Below are 26,699 nucleotides of genomic sequence, written 5' to 3'. Positions count from 1 at the left end.
ATTGCATAAACTATTTGAGATGTTTTAACTGGCATGTCTAAGCATGAATATTGATAAAACAGAGACAATGGTATTTGGAGACAAGGAAATAGAAAGGAAGATCAGTGTTGATGGGCTTGAACCAGAGAATGTAGAGAAGTTCACGTATTTGGGGAGCAACATGACATATGATCTAGACTGTAAGAAAGAAATAGTGACTAGAATAGCAAAAGCAAGAGTGAGTTTGAAGGTGATGGATGAGATCTGGAAAAGTAAGGTGATTAGCTTAGGAATGAAGCTGAGCATCTTGAAAACATGTGTATTTAGCAGCATGTTGTATGGATGTGAGACATGGGTGATAACGAAAGATTTGAAGAGAAGGATATTGGCATTCGAGAAGAGTTGTTATAGAAAGATCCTGAGAATAGGATGATGCAGAAGGTCACCAATGAGGAATTATATTGGAAGATACAGCCAAAAGAGAACCTACTGCAGAAGGCTATACAATGGAAGTTACAGCTATTCGAGCATATTTGCAGAATGAATGACGAGTGAAAAGTTAAGACCCTGGTATTCAGCATAATGGATGGTCTGAATAGGGGAAGCAGATCCCACAGAGAGGGTATGTCTACACTACCCCGCTAGTTCGAACTAGCGGGGTTATGTATGCATACCGAACGTGCAAATGAAGCCCGGGATTTGAATTTCCCGGGCTTCATTTGCATAAATGGGGAGCCGCCATTTTTAAATCCCCGCTGGTTCGAACCCCGTGTAGCGCGGATACACGGGGCTCGAACAAGGTAGTTCAGACTAGGTTTCCTATTCCGAACTACCGGTACACCTCGTTCCACCTAGTCCGAACTACCTAGTTCGAGCCCCGTGTAGCCGCGCTACACGGGGTTCGAACCAGCGGGGATTTAAAAATGGCGGCTCCCCGCTTATGCAAATGAAGCCTGGGAAATTCAAATCCCGGGCTTCATTTGCACGTTCGGTATGCATACATTACCCCGCTAGTTCGAACTAGCGGGGTAGTTTAGACATACCCTCTCTGTGGGATCTGCCTCCCCTATTCAGACCATCCATTATGCTAGTTCGAACTAGAGGGGTAGTGTAGACATACTCAGAATGTGTAGATATAGTAGATTGGTGCAGAGCTAGTCTATAGAAACGAAGCCACTCCACACTGGAGAGGGACAGATGGAAAGAAGTAGTGAGAGAGGCATCAAACGGGGGTTGAGCCCATGGTGGTTGTTGATGATGATGATGATGATGAACCTTTAGTAGAAAAATGATGCACTTTTCAACAATTTTAGTTTTGTTGTGTTGAAAAACTGAACATTTTCAAAAGAAGATAAAATCTTCATTTTGTGAAACAAAACAAAGAAAGTATATGGTATTTTTGTCCTGCTCTCTATTATGCAGTACAAAAGAAATAAACATAACTATTAAAATAACTGTTTTCTTGTTACTTAGGTGTCATTTTCCCTAATATATGTGTACATTATTAGGCTATATCTACAGTACACGTTTTGCCAGAAGAAACAATACAAATGAAGTGCAGATTAGCATTTTCTTGCACTTCATTTGTATAATCTCTTCCAATCTGTTTTTGCGCAAGGGGTTTTTGTGCAAAAATAAGCAATGCGGACATGTTCTTTTTGAGCAAAAACCACTTGCACAAAACTGCGGGGCGATGGAGGGGAGGCATAAGGATCTTGCACAAAAAAGGGGTTTTTGTGCAAAAGGGAAACTTCCACACTGCTCGTTTTTGCACAAAACCCCCTTGTGCAAAAACAGATCGGAAGAGATTATGCAAATGAAGTGTGAGAAAATGATAATCTGTGCTTCATTTGCATTGCCTCTGCCAGCACAACACTTAGTGTAGACATAGCCCCAGAAAGCTCGATGATCTCGGATGAAAACATAAAAGTGTTACTTCTAAATATTTGTTTTTCTTTGAAGAAACTCACTGTTTTAGAACTTGCTGGAAGAATCTGGCATTTAATCTGAATAACTTCTGTGAAATAAAGAATAGCAGTATAGAAAAGGACACTAGAATCACAAAGTGAGGCCTATTTGAGATAGAAGATCAATGTTTTATTTGCTGTGATTATGCTGACAATGATTTTATTTTTGTTATTTTGCTTTCAGTGTCTCTGTGATTATATTGACTTTTATGGGAATCACATATTTAAATCCCTGCACAACTTTTTGAAAAATGTGTCCTTTCATGTTAGCCTTGCTTAATCACCTCTTCCTATTTATCACTCTTTTCTTCTTCACATAGACATTCTCCTACCACTTCCATTATTTCATATTAATAGGTTCCATGGTCTCTGGTTTAGTTGGGGAATACAAACAATGCTCAACATGCTGAGCAGTTATTTGAGAATACCACAGGGGCAGGCAGTTTGCTTCAAGATGTCCACAGAGCTTCTGTTAAAAGCCTAGAAAAGTGAAGCAAACAAACCTCAATGGAGGAGCTACTGAGTCCGCAGAAGAAAATTACAAAAGCTCCCAAAGCAATGTGGTGGGAAGGGAATGAAAGTGTTCAAGCCTTTAGACTTGATTTAGTGCACAGTTCTGTTTCTGGCATATCATTGGGCATGGAAAAATGACTGCGGAAACAGAATATATCAATTTAAAAGATGTTTAGCAACTAAAAGACCTGTCGGTCCTCATTTTACCTGTTCCACTGGAGAATATGTGTAAATTGGACTTTTGTTCTGATAAATTGCAGTCCAGTGATGTGAACCATACCATCATGCCTAATGTAGTCAGACTGTATTCAGTAGTCTTGCATACCTCAGCTAAGGAGCTATTCATTTGCTCTCCCAGATCCTCTCCAGATAATCAGAAATATTCATATATTTATCTCTTCAATGAAAATTATATTCCTCTTGCTCACCACAGCTGTCTAGAGCTTCAAAAGAGAAGCAATCTTTCTCAGCATGAATACAATGTGGAACAGATTTCAAAGAAAAGTTTTAATGCCACTTCTGAGCCTACTGTTTTTTGGAAGCCATTTTGAGGTGAATAACTGACAAAGGGTCTGATTCCATTAGTAGTAATCACTAATTTGCTTCAATGAGAGAAAGATTTGGGCCCCTTGTTTGCAGTACTTGAAATATGAAAGTCGTACGTAAGAAACTATAAAGCAATTTCCAATGTGCTTTATTATTTTAGCCATCAAAACATACTTTTATGTTTAAGATGAAAGCAAAATTCGCTGCAGTTTAATCACGCTGAAAAGCTTTTATTTTTTAATCTTTAAACTTTCAGCTTTCTGAGCTGTACTTTGGAAGCGTCCTTGTAGTTAAAAGTTTGAAAAGTCCCCTTTTTTTGCTTTTCAAACGTCAAATGAGAGAACTCCAGCTTTGGGCTAGAATGTAGCTTGGATAGGATCAGGAGCAGCAACAGCAGGCATGATTTTATCCTTGGAGGATCATGGATCAGCAATTGCTTTTCTCTCCAATAAGATGATAGGTGGTGTAGAAGTATGTAAAAGAGCCTACTCCCGCATTACTGGAGTTTTCAGTTTCACTTGAACAGTTTGACTCTGCTTTTTGCCCATTGCCCATATTCAGGGAGCATGTATTGCTGTCCCTCTGCAAGGGAGTTGCCTAGAGTCTCTTCCCACCCTAGGCAGGAGAAGGCAAAATGTGTCCATAGAGAATGTACTACCTCCACTGAAGTGTGTGTTCTGAGAAGGGGCTCCTGTAAGAGAGAGAGATAGAGAAAGGTTTCATGAATTTCCTTAAACCTATTACTTTTTTAAAGTCCCAATTCAGCAAAATATGTAAGCATATAAAGAGCCTCATTGACTTAGAAGGCAAAGCCAACATGCTTAAAGTTAGATATGTGATTAAGAACCCCGTTGAACTGGGACCTTATGAGAATTTTTTCATGCATTTTTTTATTTAATTTTAAAGATGAAATGTTTGTATTCAAATTAGAACTTTTTCATATAAGCCTATTACTTTTCTCATTGAGATGAATGGTAAAGACACCAGCTGACTACATGGGAATAAGAGTAGGATCGAAGTATTATTTTTTCCAATTAACATTACCTGAAAATACATACAAGAAAATACTTATGTTTTTTTAAAGTTTGCAGATGTATAGTTCTTTTTGGGACTAAATCACAAAATGTATATATGCCTACTAAATGTTTTGAATTAGTTCAGAATCAAAGATATTTGTTTCATTTTGCTTATGACTGCCTAATTACATTTAGGGGAGCAGGAAACTATATATATGGTCAGGGTTTTCACATTTTCTTCCGCCTGTTATAACTCCCATTACTATTTGATAACTGCACACATGCAGACCATAACACATTTCTTAACAAACTTAATTTAGCACATTTTTTGTGATATTGGTCAGTATGAATAGAATAGTCTCATCTGAGTTCTCTGATGAAACACAGCTCTTAAAACAAAGAAGCTCTTAAAATACAGCTCTTAAAACTTAATAATGCACAGGTTTATACTGTTGGAAGGAACTCAATGATATTTTAATATGGCTGATCAAAATATATTCTGACGCATAAAGGGTCTGATCCTGCACTCTTTCAATCAATGGGAGGGCTCCTCATGTCTTCTTGCACATCCATCCTTGCATATATTTTTGGCATAGATTATCCCACAGTGTAATTTATCTGTATCATCTCTGTCAAAATCCTCATCAATCAACCTTTTCATGGCAAGGGACTTCCGGTCCCATTATAATGTCGTTTTATGTTAATACTCAATATACGGTTTTATGCTTTTTTAAAAAAAATCATAATTCTAACCGCTGTTCCTCTGCACTTTACTGTGACTACATGAGCACTTTAGTTCAAATTCAGCAGGAGGTCCATAACTTACAGCCCCATGAAATATTGGTTGGTTATAACAATGGATTGTTTGTTTCCTTAATTAGCTCATCAAAGATTAAAATCTAACTTTACTGGTCATTAAAACAGGAGTTTGTTCTGTAGTTCTGAGAACAAAGTTTAATTATAATCAAATTCTTAAAAGACATTTTAAAATATTTCCCCAAAAAGCAAAATGTAATTATGTCTTTATCAGGAGGGACTGAAATAAAAAAATATTTGATATTTTTGGTTCAAAAATACAGAGAAAGGCATTGCCTCCTGCTATGCCTAAAGTATACACTTTCTGTCTAGAAGAGTATAAAACCAGGCACAAAATATCTCAAGTTGGATATCTAAAAATGTGAGCATCCCCAATCAATGTCTTCTGCTGACAATTTGGCTGAAGAGGGTTAAACTTTATGGGTATGTTTACACTGCAACTCTATTTCAAAATAACTAGTGCTATTCCGAAATAACTTAGTCCGCATCTACACAGCAAGCAGTTATTTCAAAATATTGTCAAAATGCTGTCAAGCTGGAGGACTTCTTACTCCAATTCCTGTAACCCTCATTGTGCGAGGAATAAGGGAAGTCAGAGGAAGAGTGCTCCATTTCAAAATAAGTGCTGTGTAGACTCTCCCTATTTAGAAATAAGTTATTTCGAAATAAGCTATGCAATTGACGTAGTTCAATTTGCATAGCTTATTTGGAGTTAAGCCCTGCAGTGTAGACTATTTCCTAGTGTTTCTAGACCAAACACTAATCACAGAGTGAGGAATGCAAAAAGAATTCTAATCCCATCCATTTATTGGTTTCTCATACAGCTTTGGCAATTTCTAATTAAAATCTATAACCATCTTAACTCCTATGCAAATTAAGGATGATGATGATGCATCTCATTTCACCAGGGACTTGTTAGGACTATGTATTAGTAGATATCTTTGCTGTGCTTTGAATATTAAAGAGATCAATATAACAACACTTTGCATCTTTAAAAATATTAAGTGAGCAAAAGGCTAACATTCTGTATTGTAGCAAAATGGATATGTTGTGTTTTACTACAGTCTGTAGTGTTTCTGTGCATTTTTCCATATAGCTTCTTTGAAAGCCTCTTGAAAAAGCTATATGGAAATAAAGTACAAACTTTTTGAAGAGCTTTTATGGGATAATCTACACAACTAGTCTCATTCTCTTTCTATTGCATATCTATCAGAATGTTCTAAAATCTAAATTATTTCAGCACCCTGTAAAAATCTTTCCTTACATGTTGGTATAGTGCAGTCAGAGAAGAATAAATGTTAGCCAAACTTTTTCAATTGTGACCAAGGAAAGAGTGTTTTATTAACAAAGAGGTTTTGTAAGTGTTAGGGATAGAGATTGTGCACAACAACCTTAGCTTTTGTAAATCTTAGCTGTAATAGAAGTCATGGGGTTAAGCTAACTTAAAGCATTTAAGGAGCTGACCTAATTTCGTATTTTAACAGATCTAGAAAACATGTAGGCTATTACTGCAATCATAAAATAATAATCCTTTCTCTGCCTCCCTGGAGGAGAAAGGAAGTAGCATATAGTCATAGAATCTGCTTTGAGAGTGGTCCCTCAAAATAAACTGGTGGGGGGGCTGTGGGTAGGAGGTCAGATCCATGACATTACATACTATTAACAAGGATGGTGTCGGAAGCCTCTGTTTGTCAGGGCTGCAAATGAGTGACAGAGGATGAATCACTTGACGATTCCCTGGTCTGTTCATTCCCTCTGTGGCATCTGCATTGAGCACCATCAGAAGACAGGATACTGGGCTAGATAAACCTTTGGTGTGATTCAAAATGTCCATTCTTATGGTTTTTGCACCATAAATTAAATCCAATAGTTACTATGAATAAAGTCTCACGCCCGTTTGTCTATAGTTAGGGCCCTTGAGCTTTTGAAAAATGGGAATGTGGCCTCCAAATATCAAAGGAAGGAAATGGAGAGGCATCTGTAAAGGATTGTGTGTCTCAAAAGTCCCATCAAAAATAATTGCTTGGGAGTTGAGTATGATGTGGAAGAGGATGTTGCAGGCTGGGTTTCTAAGTGTTTTGTTTCTAGCATGGTGCTTCCTGAGCACTCTGGTGGTAAAACAAGTTGGACTTATCTCCCTATCTTACAAGTTTTCTTTTGAGAGCAGAAGTATAAGTGATCACTAACAAAGCATTGTCCTTGGGACTTTAAGGGGCTAGAGAGACTCATGTGTCTGCTCATGAAGTAGGTTGTTAATATCAAATAACAGATTGTGGATGGTATTCTGCATGGGAAAAGCAAAGGCACAACAAGAGATAAATCTAGCTAGAGGCACAAAGGGTAACAGGAAGATGTTCTACATGTATATTAGGAGCAAGAGGAAGAACAAGAACAGGGTAGACCCATTGCTTAGTGAAGAGGGAGAAACAATAACAGGAAACTTGGAAATGGAAGAGATGCTTAATGACTTCTTTGTTTCAGTTTCCGTCAAGACGACGGATGGTGACAGGATGCCTAACATAGAGAATGCTAGTAGAAATGGGGTAGGTTTAGAAGATAAAATAAAAAAAAACAAGTTAAAAATCACTTAGAAAAGTTAGATGTCTGCAAGTCACCAGGGCCTGATGAAATGCATCCTAGAATACTCAAAGAGCTGATAGAGGAGGTATCTGAGCCTTTAGCTATCATCTTTGAAACAATATAGAAGATGGAAGAGATTCCAGAAGACTAGAAAAGGGCAAATACAGTGCTCATCTATAAAAATGGAAATAAGAACAACCCAGGAAACCTCAAACTAGTCAGTTTAACTTCTGTACCAGGGAAAATAAAGGAGTGAGTAATTAAGGAATTCATCTGCAAACATCTGGAAGAAAATAAAGTGATAGGTAACAGCCAGCATGTATTTGTAAAGAACAAGTCATGTCAAACCAATCTGATATCTTTCTTTGATAGGATAACGAGTCTTGTGGATAAGGGAGAAACAGTGGACATAGTATAGCTAGACTTTAAAAGGCATTTGACATGATCTTGCATGATCTTCTAATCAATAAACATGGGAAATATAGCCTAGATGGGGCTACTGTAAGGTGGGTGTATAACTGGCTGGATAACCATTCTCAGAGAGTAGTTATTAACAATTCACAATCACGCTAGAAGGGAATCACAAGTAGAGTTCTGCAGGGGTCTGTTTTGAGACCACTTCTGTTCAATTTCTTCATCAATGATGTAAATGATGGCATAAAGAGTACAATTATTACATTTTCAGTTGATACCAAGCTGGAAGGGGTTTTAAGTGCTTTAGAGGATAGGGTCATAATTCAAAATGATCTGGAGAAATGATCTGAGGTAAATAGGATGAAGTTTAATATGAACAAATGCAAAGTACTCCACTTAGGAAGGAACAATCAATCAGTTTCACACATACGGAATGGGAAGTGATTGTCTAGGAAGTAGTACTATAGAAAGAGATCCAGCAGTCATAGTGGACCACAAGCTAACTATGCATCAACAGTGTAATGCTGTTGCAAAAAAAAAAAAAAAAAAAAAAAACATGATTCTGGGGTGCATTAACAGACACGAGAAGTCATTCTTCCACTCTACTCTGCACTGATTAGGCCTCAATTGTAGTATTGTGTCCAGTTCTGAGTACCACATTTCCAGAAAAATGTGGAGAAATTGGAGAAGGTCCAGAGAAGAGCAACACTAATTATTAAAGGTCTAGAAAACATGAACTATGAGGGTATGTCTAAACTACAAAGTTAATTTGAACCAACAGAAGTCATTCGAATTAACTTTGATAGGCGCTACACAGGCAAACCGCTAGTTCGAACTTAATTCGAACTAGCAGAGCGCTTAATTCGAACTAGGTAAACCTCATTCTACGAGGACTAATGCCTAGTTCAAATTAAGTAGTTCGAATTAAGGGCTGTGTGGCCTCTTACTTCGAACTAGTGGGAGGCTAGCCCTCCCCAGCTTGCCCTGGTGGCCACTCTGGCCAACACCAGGGAAACTCTATGCCCCCCACCTGGCCCCGGAGCCCTTAAAGGGGCATGGTCTGGCTACGATGCCCGTGCCAGGTGCAAGCCTGCCAGCACCCAGCCAGCAGACCCTGCACCTGGCACGGCACGAACCAGCCACCCATTGCCACCCAGCTCTCCGCCTCTTCCCGGGACCAGGCTGGTGGTTCCCTGGAGCCTGCCCAGGTCCACAAGAGGCGGGCACCCACCTGGTCTAGTGCGGAGATCGTGGACCTCATCCATGACCTCCGCACTAGGCACAGGAAAGTGGCCATCTAGGGCAGGATAGCTTCTAGCCTGGCCACCCAGGAGCAGGTTTGCATGAAAATCAGGGTGGTCCAGTGAGATCCCCGACCCTGAGCCCTGAGCTTAGAATGGCCGTACTGGGTCAGACCAAAGGTCCATCTAGCCCAGTAGCCTGTCTGCCGACAGCGGCCAACACTAGGGACCCTGGAGGGGATGGACCGAAGACAATGACCACGCCATTTGTCTCATGCCATCCATCTCCAGCCTTCCACAAACTGTGGGCAGGGAGACCACTCCTATCTCCTGGCTAGTACTACTCCATGGACCCAACCTCCATCACTTGATCTCACTTCTCTTTAAACTCTGTTCTAGTTGTTGCCTTCACAGCCTCCTGCAGCAAGGAGTTCCACAGGTTGACTGTTTGCTTTGTGAAGAAGAACTTTCTGTTATTAGTTTGAAGCCCGCTACCCATTCATTTCATCTGGTGTCCTCTAGTCCTTCTATTATGGGAACTAATGAAGAACTTTTCTTTATGCACCCTCTCCACACCACTCGTGCTTTTATAGACTTCTATCATATCCACCCTCAGTCTCCTCTTTTCTAAGCTGAAAAGTCCCAGTGTCTTTAGCCTCTCTTCGTATGGGACCTTTCCAAACCCCTGATCATTTTAGTTGCCCTCCCCTCTCCCACCCTCTCTTCCCCTCTCCCACCTCCTTTTCCCAGTCTCCCCGAGTTTTGTTCAATAAAGAGTTTCTATTTTTGAACACACGTGTCCTTTATTTTGTACATCAGGAAGAGGGGGCTAGGGAGGGGTAAGTGGAAGGAGATGAGGGAGGAATGGGGTACGAGCCCCCAATGGAGAGGACTGGGGTGGCTCTGCTGGCTTCTTGGGGTGGAAACTCTCCTGCAGCCCCCCGATTGACCCCCCCCCCGGATGGCAGCCTGCGGCAAGTGCAGCCGGGCTGATGGCCGAGTGCTGTGATGTGCCGAGTGTGGGCACTCAGGGCACTCCAAGACAGGACTGTTTTGCAAGAGGGGAACCCCTGAGAACTGTCTGTCCGGGGTGGGGGTCGGGTCCCTTTAAGCACAGCCCTTGGCTAGCCTGAGACAGCAGCTCCACGCTCTAAGTCCTAATCTGATGCCCTGCCGGCACTGCTTCCGGCCATCCTTAACCTCGGTTCAGGGTCCACTCAATGTGGACATGCTAGTTCGAATTAGCAAAATGTTAATTCGAACTAGTTTTTAGGTCTAGATGCACTAGTTCGAATTAGCTTAGTTCAAATTAACTAATTTGAATTAAGTTAGTTCAAATTAGTGCTGTAGTGTAGCCATACCCTGACGGAAGACTGAAAGAACTGGGTTTGTTTAGTTTAGAAAAGGGAAGACTGAGATGGACATGATAGCGGGTTTCAAGTATCTAAAAAAGGTGTTGCGAGGAGGAGGGAGAAAAATTGTTCTCCTTGGTCTCTGAGGATAGAACAAGAAGTAATGGGCTTAAACTGCAGCAAGGGAGGTTTAGGCTGGACATTAGGAAAATCTTCCTAACTGTCAAGATGGTTAAACACTGGAATAAATTGCCTAAGGGGGTTGTGGAATTTCCATCACTGGAGATATTTAAGAGCAGGTTAGATAGACATCTATCAATCAGGGATGATCTAGACAGTGCTTGATCCTGCCGTGAGGTCAGGGGACTGGACTTGATGACCTCTCGAGGTCCCTTCCAGTTCTAGTGTTCTATGATTGTATGTAGATTCTATGTAGATTTTAACCATGAGTTTCTTGTCATAACAATGACAGCATGCCCCTACGTGCAGTATCTGTCAGTTCCACCATGAGTTGAATAAAAGTTTTTCCCACCAACCATCCTTCATCCAGTAAGTCCTGTAAGTCACCATGACCTTCTCAGAGAGCTTGTCCTTAAATTCCAAAAAACTACAATTGTTAAAGTTGTATTTGGACAAGAGGACCCAATGATTTGTGATGCCAAATTTTAGGGAAATGGAAAAGAATATCTTTATTCTCTAGAAGGTCAAGTTGTGTCCCTTGTCAGATATTGTAATCTTTGGATTCTGTTGCTTGAACCATGTGTCTAATTTACTTTACTGGATTTCTTAGAGGTCTTAATTCTCAAGATAGACTTAAATTACTCTACTAAAGTTAAGTAATATTATAAAAATTAATAATATAATATTTAATCTTTGGAAAGTACTGAACAAAATGAACACTATACATACTGAATACTTGACTGTCTCTAAAACAACAGATTTACATTTTAAAATAAGGTCATGTATTACCATATTTCCATTAAATGTAAATGATAACACCTACAAATATATGAAAGTTTTATTCCTCTCAGTTTTCTTTTCTATAACAACCTCACTAAGCCTTGAAGTGTTAAAACAAATCTCATTTATTGCGGAGAGATGAAAGTTTCTATGTATAAAAACACACTTTTTTGAATCTGACATTTAGAAAGAAAAATACAAATCACTTACTTTGCATAAATCAATCAGCAGGCAAGACTTTTTTTAGAACAAAATTCTTCTGATAGCTTTAAGAAATCTTCTGCTTTTGGGAAAAAACAATAAAACAACATTTAAAATGGGGACAAAACAATGGTAAGCCACTGCTGTAAAGAGAGAGCCTTCTGTCTAAGAAACGCTTCATATTTCAACCAAGCTGTCAATCAAAGCATCTGCATAAACAACACATTTCATTGCCACTGAGAAAATTGTGTCTTTTAGACTTCCATATGTTCCTGTTCCTGTAGCCTTATTGCTTGTAATTTGAATTTGCATTGCTTGTAATTTGAATTTGCATTGAATTTACAGCCTGTTTTGAATGGAAAGTTTATCTGGACAAATACAATTCATTCAGAGAAGTTCCCCCCCCCCCCATTTATTTTTATTTTTTGGTCCTCTGATTCATGTATTCCCACAGAGCCTGTTCTAAAGATTACTAAGACTGTTAAAGCTAATAGAAATCTTTCCATTTACTACAGTGGGTTTTTTTTGTTAATACTGTTGTCTTTAGTTCAGAGTACATTTTTCCAAAAGTCAGTTCTAAAAACTATACTCTCACAGGGTTTGATATATCTGTATTGTTCATGTGTAAATTCCCAGAAGCCAAATAAATATTCTCTTTAAGCAATGTATTATCATTTTTCTATATTTTGATGTAAAGTGTGCATCTATCTTGTTCTTTAGATGACAATTTTTTAAATATTCTACAAATGACTGTTTTTGCTTATTTTTTAAATAAATGTTTAAAGTGTTACATGCATACTTCTTGTGATCAGAGAGGATTTGGAGGTTAAGTAAGCTTGAGCGGTGGTAGTTTGCATCTCTCAGAAATTAAGCTTCTCTATAGACAATATCTTCCTTAGGGCTTAAAAATCTGAAGTTTACTTCTCTTAACAGTATTACTTTACCATGTTCAGTAAAGCGATTTCTCAGTCAACACTTTAGTGCTTTGAAAACAGCATTTATTCTTACCATGGTCTTACAAAAACTTGCTAAATTCTTAAGGCTAGTTACCACTCTTTATATTGTAGCTTACTGCTCATGATAAAATAGTTAAGGGACTTATGTGTTCCAATTAAAACATATTAGGGCTTCTCTTTAGTGACAAGGCATAGTCTACATGATAAAATATAACATTCATGGGACATTTTTGAAATAATCTCAGCATTTGTGTCACACGAATTAGTGCAGATTTATATAAATTATATGACCACCCATATTATTCATCAGTAAAACCTGGAATTTTACTATCAACCTTCTGGCATTCCATTTCCTTCCTCAGTGGTAATTGTAAAATCAAATTTCATACCTGTCAGTGTAGCTACATGTGTTCAAGGAATTAATAGTAATCAGAAGGACTGCCTAGAGACATTTAAAGGCAAACTGGAAGGAGGAAGAAGTGAGTGGGAGCCTTCAGATTTATCATTTGTTCAGCATGAAATTCACCATTGTGCAGAGGGCCTCCACAAGGCTCATTGACCAGTTAAGTCCAGTGTAAATTGTAAAAATAGTGTTTAAGAGACTTCTTTGTGTTACATAGATCTAATATTGTCCCTCTGCCTGGGATGAATTTCACCCTGTGAGATTTAATGAAATCAGCTACACATATGGCGTAGCTTTGGAAAAAGTCACCATGTGCCCATTTTAATCTGGAAATCTCTGCCAGACTTCAAATAATTTTTTTCCAGTGCTTCTTAGCCACAGAAAAGTCATTTTCCCACCTCTTCTCACTCTGCCTTCCTCTCTCTTAGTTAGTTTATTCCTAATCAATTATTGCAATTGCTTTCCAAAAAGATCAATGGAAATCAATGGTTGACTTGTAACTAGCAGTGCAATATGCCATCAGAATTATGTGATGATTGAACATTAAAATTAGATATGGACAGAAATAACATTGATCAACAATAGCCACTAGACCAATCTTGGAGTACATTCAGATTTCTAAAAATGGATTAAAATCAAGTAGCCTGGACCACTCCTTATCAAAAGGCAAATTTGCCAGGAAATTCCTGGGAAAATTAACAATGAGAAATAGGTTACTCCGACTTTCTAGAACTTCAATTAAAAATGTAAACAACCCAAAAGCTTATTTCACTTGTTTATTTCCCCTCTGAACTGGCTTTCCTATCTTTCTCACCATTGACTCTACCTTTCTTTTTCTGAATTACCATTGGCCATTCCATGCTGATGGCTTGATAGTCTGTCACTATGCGTTATGTGTACGGATCACTAAGAGCAGATGGCTCTAGCTTAGTTAAGCTGTGGGAGTTTCCTTAGAGATTGCAGTATAAAAAATGACTTCTGATGATACCTTGAATGAATATTAAAGGATGCTGTGGGCAGAAGACAGAGGTAAAATATGTGGGATGGAACTAGGGGAGCATTTTTTACTATAAGGAAAAAAATGTGCTAAATCTCCTGTTGTTGCAGTTAACCAACATCTAATATAGGACCAAATCCTGGTACTCTTACTATGGTAGATATCTAGGAATCTGTGTAAGAATTAAGGCCCTTGAGTCAGCAATAAGATATGTTTTTCCTAACTCTAAGCATGTGAGTAACCCCATTGATTTCAGTGAGACTATTGAGGTGTTCCCATATCTTGCTTAATATGTGCCTGTATAAAGCCTGAAATAGAACATCAGGATTTTGTTCATTGATGAACAGAACCATCAGTGTCTTGTGAGTAGATTAGTCGAGGAGAAAGTGAACTTCTAAGTAATTCCTCCTGAAAAGAAGTAGAGTGAAATTCCTACTGTACTCCATTAAAATCATATATTCAAGAATGGCATCAACAGTTTGGGCTGAGTTATACCTGCATATTGTTCTATAGAATGATGAATAGCTCTCTGGGTGAAGGTAGGTAGGTTATGTGATATATTCCAAAATACTATAGCTAAGATTCCTGGTTTGCTTTTAAAAGCAAATAAATAAATAAATAAATAAATAAATAAATAACCCTGTGACACTGAGCATTAATGATGCTAGATAAAAGCATGTGGCTAAATTTTTAGCTGATACAAAGACATGTAGTTCCACCACTTCAGTGATGTTACTGATGGACTGTCAGACCAGCTATTTACTGAATGGTTTTATATGCTTGTGAACTGAAAGCTCTGGTTTTTCTTCTGTTTTATTATTTAAATAACATGGAAACATTTGTATTCAAAACGTAACTAAACAAATACTTTAAGCCATTTTTTAAACTCAAAGTTGAATATTTTTCTAATATTAGGCTTGATTCTGTGACTTCAGAAAATGAAATTAGCACAACTAAATTTATTTTCCATCTTAGTTTAGAGGAAAATTAGTCAACACAAGTATCACATATGGTATGTGAAATTTTGATTTAGATTAATACAACATAGTAACATTTAGTACAGGTTGAAACTCCCAAATCCAATACTCTCTGGTTTGGCAACATCCGTGGTCTGGCAGGGCCAAGAGTGCCAGACTAGAGAGTTCCAACCTGTAGGAGACATCATGAAGTTTAGTACGAACTTATGAAGACATAGGATAATGCAAACCAAAGAGGTATCAATCTACAGATTACATGATTTTCAGCCTCATTGGTGAAACCTCACATGATTCTAATACAGGTATCTCATTTCCATTTGTGGCCAGCACTAAACCCTTCAGAAGAAAAGAATCCTGCAGTCGACAATATGGGATAAAATGCTCCCAGCATTAAGTCTCATTCTGACCTTTGATGTTAGAAATTGACGGAAACTCTGAAGTTTAATATCCCTTCCAAAACTCATTAGCAACAATTACATATATTATGATTATGATAATATAAACGTCAAAACCCTTTTGGCATCTTGCTAAATATTTATCCTCAAACACCTCCTGCAACTTAATTACACATTGTGTGAATTGTCTGCTTTTATTTTGCCCATTTATTATCCCTCAATTTCCCCCGGATCCTTTTTAGAGTTTTACAGATATTACTTCAATATTAATATGTACACAAATAAATCTCAAATATAATTTGTATATGTACGTATGCATACTGTTAAGTGATTGCAAACTGTGCCACTTACTTAAAATACAAATATACATATATGCTATTGCCGAGAGTCACGGTTAGTATACGTATATTCTGAACTACTCAGTACAAATAGGCATCTTTTTTCATGACCCCTAAGACTTAGAATGAAGTATATTGAGTATTTTTGTATGCATGTTACTGTTTAATATGACAAATTGTATTTTTTAATGTAGTGGAGAGTAAGAAATGCCTACCTGTATCAAGTAACATAACATACTATTGCTGCTTTCACACGGGATACCTGAGTTTGATTCCATTTCCAGTTTCTTCATACCAGGCAAAAGACTGTGTTCTCAGGCCCTAGTAGGAAAAGCATCCTTTGCATATCTATCAGTATTGCCCATTAGAAAGGAACTCCCAATGCACACATATAATGCAGTTGAGCAGCATCTCCATGAGCATTTGATTAAATCTCTCTTTAAAAGCTCTTTTTGGGCACAAACTTCTGTCACTGATTAGACAAATAATTTTCAAATTTTTGCAGAATCCTTTTTGAGTGCTAAGGCAGATCACCTTATTAAGCTTGATAGCAAGACTTGCAGCTCGGAGCATATTAAGAAAGAAAATCAAGATGTTGGAGTCATTAAGTCTAATTATCCCAACAGCAAAACCCCAACATTTTTAAATGACTTTAAATTTGACCATAATCATGGATAACAAATGAAATTATGGCTCTGCTGAAATAACTGGAGAGAGGTCAGGATTTCAACCAATGTGTTAGGTCTGAAGAAAACTGGAGAAAATATGTCAGCCAATTAACTGAAAAGGGAAATGGACTTGTAATGGAAATGTAATAGAAACTAAAGAATGAGTAGCAATGTTTAGCTCAGTTCAAATGGCAAGCAGTCAACCCTATGGACACCAAATACTACCCACCCATTTCAACAAGTGTAGGTGAAAGGGGAATGCCCCACCATCAAGGGATGGAAACATTTACTAAGGAATACCAGGAAGCTCTTCCTCTCCCAGGAAGCTCTTCCTCTCCTCTTGGGGAGGAGATTGGTCTGCATTCCTGAGTTCTTAGGATTTAACCTGGAGCAGGAGCCACATGGAGTCTTTTTTAAGCTCTGTTCCAGCAGAGAAAAAGTTACTCACTATCCCAGAAACAGCTGCCATAATGTAATAGCAGTTGTCTTATGTATGAAGAACATAACATATAAGAGTTCTAAAGTCCAAGTAGAAGCCCCCTTAAGGAGGGATTCCATGCTGGTTCCCTTTTGGCAGCTCACCATCCCCCTGTGGGTGGGGTGAAGAGGGAGCCAAGGGTCATGCAGCGCTGCTATAGGGTCCGGAAAGAGCCCTGTTTCTCTGGCCAACTGTGACAGGTCTGGTTGCTCATGGGAGGGGAGACTGTGGATATGCTGTAAGAGCACACTATTCTTTGTGGCCTGTCCACTTACCTGATTTGGGAGACAGGAAATACTTGTCAAATTTTGGCCAGAGGTACAGCCATTGCCCCTGTGAGTGCCTGCTCTCAGAGCTACTCTGAAGGAACCAGGAAGAACATCCAATCCCTTCTCTCCTCGTATTTCCCAGTGGAAAGAACAAACTGAGACTGCACATTAAGCAATCATGGCTGCAAGTTAGTATAGTCTGAAATGCTCATCAGATGGGGATGGGCTAACAACCCAACTTGTGCAGACGTGTCTAGGAAGAAAGTGAATAGGGAGGTCATGAGGCTATTCCTGGACATAGGAGACAAGGGGGGATTTCATTAAAACAGAATAAGTGTATTTGTTACAATCATCACGAATTTGTCTGGGAAGGGGACTGACATGCAGTTAAGAAATACGTAAGGCGGGACTTTTCGTACCAGGGACAAGGATGATGGGGTTGAAAACTAGACATTGGTGCACAGAGACCCTGTGATTTTGATGATGGGCCTTGGGCTCACAGGATAGGGTGAGATCTAGCAGTCTTTGCAGGCAGAGGTTCCATCCTTCTGCACTCTGTCCCCTGGCTGGGGGTAGGCATGCACGTATACGAGAGAGACAAAGATAGGATTCAGAGGGTACGTCTACACTGCACCATAGCTCAAAATAAGATACGTAATTTGAGTTATGTGAATTACGTATCTTATTTCTATCTTATTTTGAAATAGTTTACTTCATAATTTGACACTGTCTACACAGCACCAAATTTTGAAATGGCCCACTATTCTGAAACATCCCTTACTCCTCATGGAATGAGGTTTACAGGGACATTGGAATTTCAAGCCTGTTATATTTCAAAATAATGGGCTTGCTGTGAAGACGAGAGATAGCTATTTTGGGGCACTGTGGCAGTGTAGACATAGCCAGAGTGAGCTGAGTTTTAGGAAGTAGGCTGAAGTTAAGGGTTATATAGTAGGAGCCCTGTAACCCCTGTACTGGAGGTAATTAAATACTTGGCATAGAAGAGTACAGGTGATGGATAAGTAGGGCCCTTCCCTGTGTTCAGTTTTAATAATATTTGTGGTCTGCTACTTAAAATCTCTTTGTATGTCAGCCTTCACTTAGCTGCTATGTTCACATCAAAGCCATCTATCTAGAGGATATCATTAAAATCCTAAAAATATAAGACACTATTGCAAAGCAGGAGTGGAAAATTCAAATTCAATGAGCTTTATATTGTATGGGTTTCCAAATCTACTCTCAGAAGGGATTAAGTTTAAAAGTAGACAGCTGCCAAGTATGGCTACAAATGGCATCCTTCATTCTAACTTGTAGTTATTTGCCTACATAAGTTTAAAGAGAAGCAATCTGTTTTAGTGTCTGGCAAAAATCATACTCAGTGGAAAACTGTCATTTTCCAAGACCTTTAGCATCTTTTAAGAGCAAAAATGACGTGCATTCATTCCAGCAAGTAAGCTACTGGATATTGGATATATTTAGATATATTAGATATCTTTCCCAGCAAGCCTGATGGTCTGTATATTTTGTTTAAAAACCATAAATGATCTCTCAAGTTTGTAAAGACCAATGAGCAGGAAAAATTAATTAAAAATACAATCTAAAGACAAGTTGTTGAGTTTAATTAATGCGTGTATGTAATTAGAATAACAACACTATTTGCTAAATGAATGCCTAAAAAATCATTTGACTTTTAGTCATATGGTATATGCGTAGCTTCAGCAATTATAAAGATATGTTAATTAATAGGGAACATCTCTTCCAGTAAGTTTATGGCAACATAATCTTTGATAGTACTGATCTCATCAGGACTATGAACCTCTTAAGGTTCCTATACAGCAGTATTTCTGAAAGTGCTCTGCAGAATCACTCTCAGAAACACATTAACTGGCTGCCCCAGTTTGTTTATTTACTGCACCACAGCCACAGAGCTTCACAGCTGCCTTTGGCTCTGTTTCATCCTTTGCAGCCAAGGGGAGAGGGCCAGGCCACCACTTCTGCAGCTCCCCTTGGCTGCAAAGGATGAAACAAAGCCAATGACATCCGCAAGGCTCCGTGTCTGCAACATTGGTAAATAGACAAACCAGGGTGGCCAGTTAATGTGTTTCTGAGAATGATTCCGTGAAACACTTTCAGAAACACTGCTATACAGAATACCATATTGATACATATACAAAGCAACATTATTGCAAAATAACTGAAATAAATGTCAAAATATTATTAAGCTGGAGGACTTCTTACCCTGACTTCTGTAACCCTCCTTGTACGAGGAGTAAGGGAAGTCAAAGGAAGAGTGCTCTATTTTGAAATATGTGCTATGTAGATGCTCCCTGTTTCGCATTTGATGTAGCTCAATTTGAGTAGCTTGTTTCCAGGTAAGCTCTTTTGTGTAGATGCACCTTATGTCAATGGCTTCTTCGTAGATACTCACAACAAACATTTTCAATATTCTTTTCTTTCTTCCCAGGCCGATAGTCCCAGTCATTGTTCCTAATATTTGATTAAGGCTTTGGCTACACTATGCAGTTTTTAAGCTTTTAGAAACATGGCCCTACCAACACAGCTGTGTGGTTAAAAGTCAAGGAGTCTAGCAACTGTTCCCTGACCAGGAACTTTCTATCTAATACCCAAAATACACAAACCTGGTAATCCCGGATGGCCCATCATCTCCAGCATTGGCACACTTACCACAGGATTATCTGGCTATATCAACTCCCTCCTCAGACACTATGCTACCAACACTCCTAGCTACCTCTGCGATACCACTGACTTCCTGAGGAAACTTCAAAACATCAGTAATCTTCCTGAAAATACCATCCTAGCCACCATGAATGTAGAAGTCCTTTACACCAACATTCCACACAAAGATGGTTACAGGCCATCAGGAACACCATCCCCGATAACAACACTGCACACCTGATTACACAGCTCTGCGACGTCATCCTCACCCACAACTACTTCCAATTCAGAAACAATTTCTATCTCCAAATCAGTGGCACAGCCATGGGCAATCTCATGGTACCACAATATGCCAACATCTTTATGGCTCTCCTTAAACAAGGTTTCCTCAGCTCTTGCCCCAAACACCCCTACTTTACTTACACTACATTGATCACATCTTCGTCTTATGGACTCGAGGTAAAGAGACACCTGAAGAATTCCACAAGGATTTCAACAACTCCCACCCTACTGTCAACCTAAGCCTGGACCAGTCCACAAGGGAAATCCACTTCCTGGACACTACAGTACTGTTAAATAATGGACAAATTTCCACCACCCTATAACACTACCGACCACTACACTTACCTTCATGCTTCCAGGTTCCATCCCAGACACATTTTTCAGTTGATTGTATTCAGCCAAGCCCTACGATACAATCAGATTTGCTCACCCCACACAAACAGAGACAGTCACCTACAGGATCTTTACAGAACATTCCTAAAACTGAAATACCCACCTGGGGAAGTGAAAAAACAAATTGACAGAGCCAAAAAAATACCCAGACATGAAGTACTTCAAGACAGACCCAAAAGAGAAAATAACAGAACTCCTCTTGTTGTTACCTACAGTCCACAACTCAGACCCCTCCAATGCATTGTACACAATCTACAACCCATCTTGGAACATGATCCCTCACTCTCAGAGGCCTTAGGAGAAAAACCTATTCTTGCTTACAGACAACCGCCTAACCTGAAATGTATTCTTTCTGATAACTATGCCACACAATCACATCATAAATCTCCAGGAACCCAGCCCTGCAACCAAAAAAGATGCCAACTCTGCACACATATCTAAAGTGGCGCATTCATCACTGGAGCAAACAACATAAGCCACAAAATCAAAGGGTCATTTGACTGTACATCCAGTAATTTAATCTAAGACATCAAATGCCAGCAGTGCCCCACTGCTATATATATATTGAACAAACTAGACAGTCTCTGTGGGAAAGAATCAATGGACACAAATTGGATATACATAAAGGAAGTATACAGAAGCCTGTTGGTGAGCATTTCTGCTTGTCTAACCAGTCTGACAGACCTGCAAGTAGCTGTCTTGTCACAAACCAGCTCTACAAGCCAAATACACAGAGAAGACCTGGAATCCCAGTTCATCCACAAATTCAATTCACATGCTAATGGATTCAAGCGTAATATGGACTGGTGTGGACTCTACCTACTTAATACCCACTGAAGGTGCTAACAGCTCTCTGAGTGGTATCCTTCCTGTTTTCGGAATCTATCTATTGACTTTGATTTTTATCTGTTTAGGTTTAAATACCCATTCTCCAGATACTTAATGATGCTCTGTGTCCCACCCCTTCCCTTCTTTCTTTCCCCCCTTCTCTTTCCCTCTACTATTTATTTCGAGTTTTCATATCCCAACTCATAATTCCGGTCAGCTGAAGAAGTGGGCTATCCCCTCGAAAGCTCATGATACCATCTACATGTTTCGTTAGTCTATAAAGTGCTACCAGACCATTTGTTGTTGTGTTTTTTTTGTTTTTGCTGAATAATGACTAACACAGCCCATTTAAAAGGTTCAAATTACATAATTCATATTTTGACACGGTTAGTCTTATTTAATATTAAACAGAACCCCCCAAAAAAATTCATAATGCATGAAAAGTTCCCTCTGCTAGATTGTTATTTTATTTTGGAAAATCTTCTAGTAACAAATCAGTATAAATGTGTTGGGGTATGTCTACACTACCCTCCTAGTTCGCACTAGGAGGGTAATGTAGGCATACCGCACTTGCAAATGAAGCCCGGGATTTGAATTTCCTGGGCTTCATTTGCATAAGCGGGGAGCCGCCATTTTTAAAACCCCGCTTGTTCGAACCCCGTGCAGCGCGGCTACACGGGGCTCGAACTAGGTAGTTCGGACTAGGACTTCATGAGGTGTACCGGTAATTCGGAATAGGAATCCTAGTCCGAACTACCTAGTTCGAGCCCCGTGTAGCCGCGCTGCACAGGGTTCGAACAAGCGGGGTTTTAAAAATGGCGGCTCCCCGCTTATGCAAATGAAGCCCGGGAAATTCAAATCCCGGGCTTCATTTGCAAGTGCGGTATGCCTACATTACCCTCCTAGTGCGAACTAGGAGGGTAGTGTAGACATACCCTTGCTTATAATATTGTTTCTATTACAAGTTTAATGCCTTTGTTCTGTCTATAGTCATAACCATTTAATATCCAGTCCTCTTACGTCAGTCTGATACATTCCTTTCCTTGACTTCAGAAGGCTTTGGATCAAGTCCTTTTTGCCTTCCTTGGGATATTGTACACCGGTTAGCTGAGACCAATTATCCTTTACTTATGCTGGAGTAAATGAGAAGTAAATGTGTTGAAGTCACTGTAGGTATGCATGTATAAAACAGAGTGAAAGGAAGCATCAGTCACAGTGAGTGAAATTCTGACAGCTAGCATAAAGATTTAAAAAGTTTCAATATTTTTAATTTTATTAAAATGCTAAAATAAAAAATAACTTGAACTACACTAGGAATTAATTCAATTCAGTTGTTGAAAATCAAATTAAGAAACTAATAGATTAACAAAGGAATTTAATTAGTATTAAATTAGTTAAATCACTGAGTTAATACAGTAAATAAATCTCTCACAAAAATCTAAGGAGTGAGCCATCCCTTTGTAATATACCAACTAAAGAATTGTTACTCATTGCAAAATAATCATTGTTAGCATATTAATATCTTACTGATCAGACAATTGGTTACATGTTATATCAGTCTTAGAGTCAGTCTAAGGTTTTGCCTATTCAGTGGTGACTAATACTGTTCTCCATCCTTCTCTTGTGCATCAGATAATTTTGCCAAAATTTTGTGTCAATAATTTGTATATAATAGGTTTACAGTTTCTCAGGGTTTCCAATGCAACACAAAACTTGCAAATCTGTTGTTAGCATGTTTTGAAGAGATAGCATGTAGTCACTTAACCTTTGGAATATGTCTTGCTAGTGCCTTCCCTTGGGATGTGATAGGTGCTTACACATGCACTCTTGCCTTCCTCTCCCACATTTCACACCCTAAAATTCTAGAAGGCCAGGTTGTCTCCCAGACTCTTAAACAAAAGTCTAAAGTAAAATACTTAGATAGAAAGGAGTTTGAAGTTTTTAGCTCTTGTTGTCTATGTTCTTTGGCAGTTTACTGAAATCATAGACCATAAACCAGGTGGTAACTACTTGCCACTTTTCTGCTAATCTTTTGAAAGAAGAGACTGATCAGGCGCCATAGGCCATCATGAAGTCTGTACTACCATCGGTGTCCAACCATAGCAGACAGGAAAAGTCAAATTATTCTGCTGCCTTTTCCTGCACAAAAGGTCTTCTGTTGTGATCCTCATACTTATTGCATATCATAAGATTGCACCCATAAAACATTGTGTTATTTTTTTTAAAGGGTGCCAGGGAAGTTGCCCTCACTTATCTTCTGCAGTAGACTTTGGGGGGGGGGGGGGAGGAAGGAAGGAAGGAAGGAAGGAAGGAAGGAAGGAAGGAAATACAATTTTTCACATACATTTTCATGTAGTCTTCAATATTTCTTAATCCCCCAAGAATAGGAAAGTTGAAACAATGTTTTACTAAGATAAAACTCCTCAAAGCCTTGACTAGATAAAATTCATATCCCGTTTATGAAGGAAAAGCTATTGAGAGGTTTAAGGGTAATTTTGAAAAAAGGTTTTTCTTTCGAAATAACTGCGTCTAGACAGCATTTCTTTTTTCAAAATAGGGTTTTTTGAAATAGCACCGGGACGTAATTATGCAAATGAGCACAGGAAATTCAAATTCGTGCTTCATTTGCAATTTTGCTTAGCTATATTTGCATTCCTCTCTCAAAAGAGGAATGTAATGTAGACATACCCTTATTCATCTGATGAAGTGGGTTTTAGACACCAAAGCTTATGCCCTAATAAATCAGTTACTCGCTAATGGCATGTCTACATTAGGAAATTATTTTAAAATAACTAAATTCAAAATAATAACTCCTGAAAAAACTATTTTAAAATAAGCTTATTCCCCAAGTAAAGCAGGAGTGCAGATTTCAAAATAACCAGACCATTATTTTGAAATAACAGGCTTGGTGATGAGGATGGCTCCACTTATTATTTCAAAATAAGGGGAGTTATTTTGATCAGAGCTAAGGTTCTACAGGACTCTGCATTGTTATTGCATTGGGGAAATTCTCAACCATTAAGATTTGGGTCTTTCATAATCCCTTTATTCGGTTCTGTCTAGCCTACCTCTTCCTCTTTTTTTAACTCAATCTAAAGTAGATATGAGAATCTCAGGCATCACTGGTAAGAGCAATGATCAATTTAGATGTTTCTTTTAATTATTTGGTTGATGGAAGATTAATTACCCAACAGTTTATCTATGAAGGATACTCTACCAAGCAACTTTATAAAAGGAACATGTCCACAGAACTCCTAAGATATAAATATTAATTGAAATCAATTTCATACCTCTTCTGCATCCTTTAAAATTCTATATTTGTATTTATGTTTTAACTATTCAAACGAAGTTTTCTCTGTTCTTAAGAAAGGGAAAATGTATTTTACCTTAGTTCAGTAAACATATCTGAGCATGTTTTTACATTAAAGTAAAGTTATATGGGTGAAAATTATTTTTTCTGACATTGCTCAAAAAGAATAGCTATATTAATACAAATAAATACTCTTTTTGGTTACTTTAATCTTTGTATATATAAATAATTCATCTGTTCTTGGAGAAGCCTTTAATATTTTCAAATACATATTAGATAAAATGGTTTCCAATTTCTCAAGGAAAATTAAATCTAAAACCTTAACATTTATCTTCATGGAGGAAAAAAAAGGATGTCTGAAATCTTCTGAATCAAAACAGTAAAGTTTTATTTTCCCTTCCAAAATTCATGATTCTTCATCTAGAATAAATCTGAGACAAAATCAATCACAAAGAATTTAGCCTCAAAGAAAATGTAATTATCTTAAACCATGTACCTGAATAGAAACATGGGATATCCAAGACCAACTAATAAGATGAGAATTGCCTTCTAATATACTTTTTTAAAAGAATTTGTTCAGAGAAATTTGCTCAACAGAGAAAGGGACCCATCCAATGCTCAGTAATATAATTTTCCATTGATTTAATGGGGATTAGATTGGGCACATTTAAAATAATACTTTAAAACACAAGACAATGAGAAAGTTCTCCATGGATTGAAGGGGATGTGTTAGAGGCATGACCTCACATATTATAGGAACCAAAATTGCATTTTCACAGCTTAGTTCATTGTAGAAAAGAAACTGATACCATTCGGGCAATGGTTGATGATAGATGCTTCCTAAGAAGTTTGAGATGACACAAACATTTCTCTTCCAATATCATGATTTTTTTTTTAAATTGGAAATAAAGTCAGGATACAGATGCGAAAATATGCCTTCCATGATGTACTGCCAATTATATGGGAAATTCTCAAGTAACAAAAATAAAAACCAATAACCCAAAACAGACACATTGTTTAAATTGTACAAAACAAAAATAAACTCTGTCCCTCCTCATGAACTCATATTGCAACATAAATACATACTTATTTGGAGTAGCTAAAGTCCTGCAAAAAGTCTAGTAAAAAAAGTGCAGTTGGCTGTAAAACTATGCCCAGGGAGATTTGAAAATGCTATGGGGCCCTTCAAACATGCACATCTCCAGGGCTGGACAACTTTAGAGGTAATTCCCATAAATCTTTTTGTGAGGTCTAGAGCTTCAAATACTACAAATATTTCCTCCCTCTTTTGATCATGAATAATCACCCGACTACTGTTAGAAAGCCAAAATTATTCCTCTCCCCCCGCCAAAAAAATAAAATCCAGATGACTGTGAGTTACACCAGTTGTTATAAATAAGCTATATAGATGATAACATATTGGTAAAACTGTTAGAAAACTGGCTAATTTTATCCTGATAACTACTAATTCACTTTGACCAATGTGGCTTTCTTACCTGGAAAGTAAATATTCTGAAAATATCACACATCTTCAAATAAATGAAAGACAGTCACTGTCTTCTAGTATTAGATGCAGAAAGGACATTCAATACAAACTTTTGAGACTAATTTCTTGTAGTGCTGGAGAAATATAGTCTGGATATAACTACCACCAAACAATTCTGCAATTCTCCATGAGTATTTCTGTGCTTGAACAGCTGATTAGGGACTTTCTCCTTAATGAGCTGCACCAAGAAAAGTTGTCCTACACCAGTTAAACTGTTTCCAGTAGCTATGAGATATTCTTCAGAAATTCAGAGCATCACAATCCATGATAAACAACATAGCATTTCTTTTTACACAGAGGCATCCTGTTTTTATTGCCATGAAAAATAAATTTCCACTTACTAGCTTAAAGAAGTCATAGAGGTCTCCAGCACAACCATATTATTTATGTCTTTGTATTACTTTGATCAAATAAAAGGTCTTATACACCCATTCAGTGAAACCCTTCAAGTAATTTTCCGGGCTAGTGGATCCCTAAGGGATTCAGATACCAGGAGCTACAAATCTCACCTTGTTGAACTAAACTGATAAGTTTAAATCTGAAAACCTTCAAGACAAGAATTTCAAAGATGGTATAACTTCACTGTAGCATACATACG

At 38.2% G+C, this 26,699-nt stretch overlaps 1 long non-coding RNA gene across 1 annotated transcript in view; it reads right to left on the bottom strand.

The window, feature by feature from the left end:
* Window positions 1-3,168: 3,168 nt before the first annotated feature.
* Window positions 3,169-26,699, bottom strand: part of LOC106732409 (uncharacterized) — a 33,585-nt gene continuing 10,054 nt past the window's right edge. The window contains exons 3-4 of the long non-coding RNA XR_001368672.3: window positions 11,595-11,664; window positions 3,169-3,696 (exon numbers count right to left, since the gene is read on the bottom strand). This is a non-coding gene — a long non-coding RNA (uncharacterized LOC106732409). The remainder of the gene's footprint in view (window positions 3,697-11,594; window positions 11,665-26,699) is intronic.

The sequence above is a fragment of the Pelodiscus sinensis genome, chromosome 1, assembly GCF_049634645.1.
Source record: "Pelodiscus sinensis isolate JC-2024 chromosome 1, ASM4963464v1, whole genome shotgun sequence".
Classification (NCBI taxonomy): Eukaryota; Metazoa; Chordata; order Testudines; family Trionychidae; genus Pelodiscus; species Pelodiscus sinensis.
Note: the sequence above shows the minus strand (reverse complement) of the source record. Positions and strands in the feature narration are given on the sequence as shown.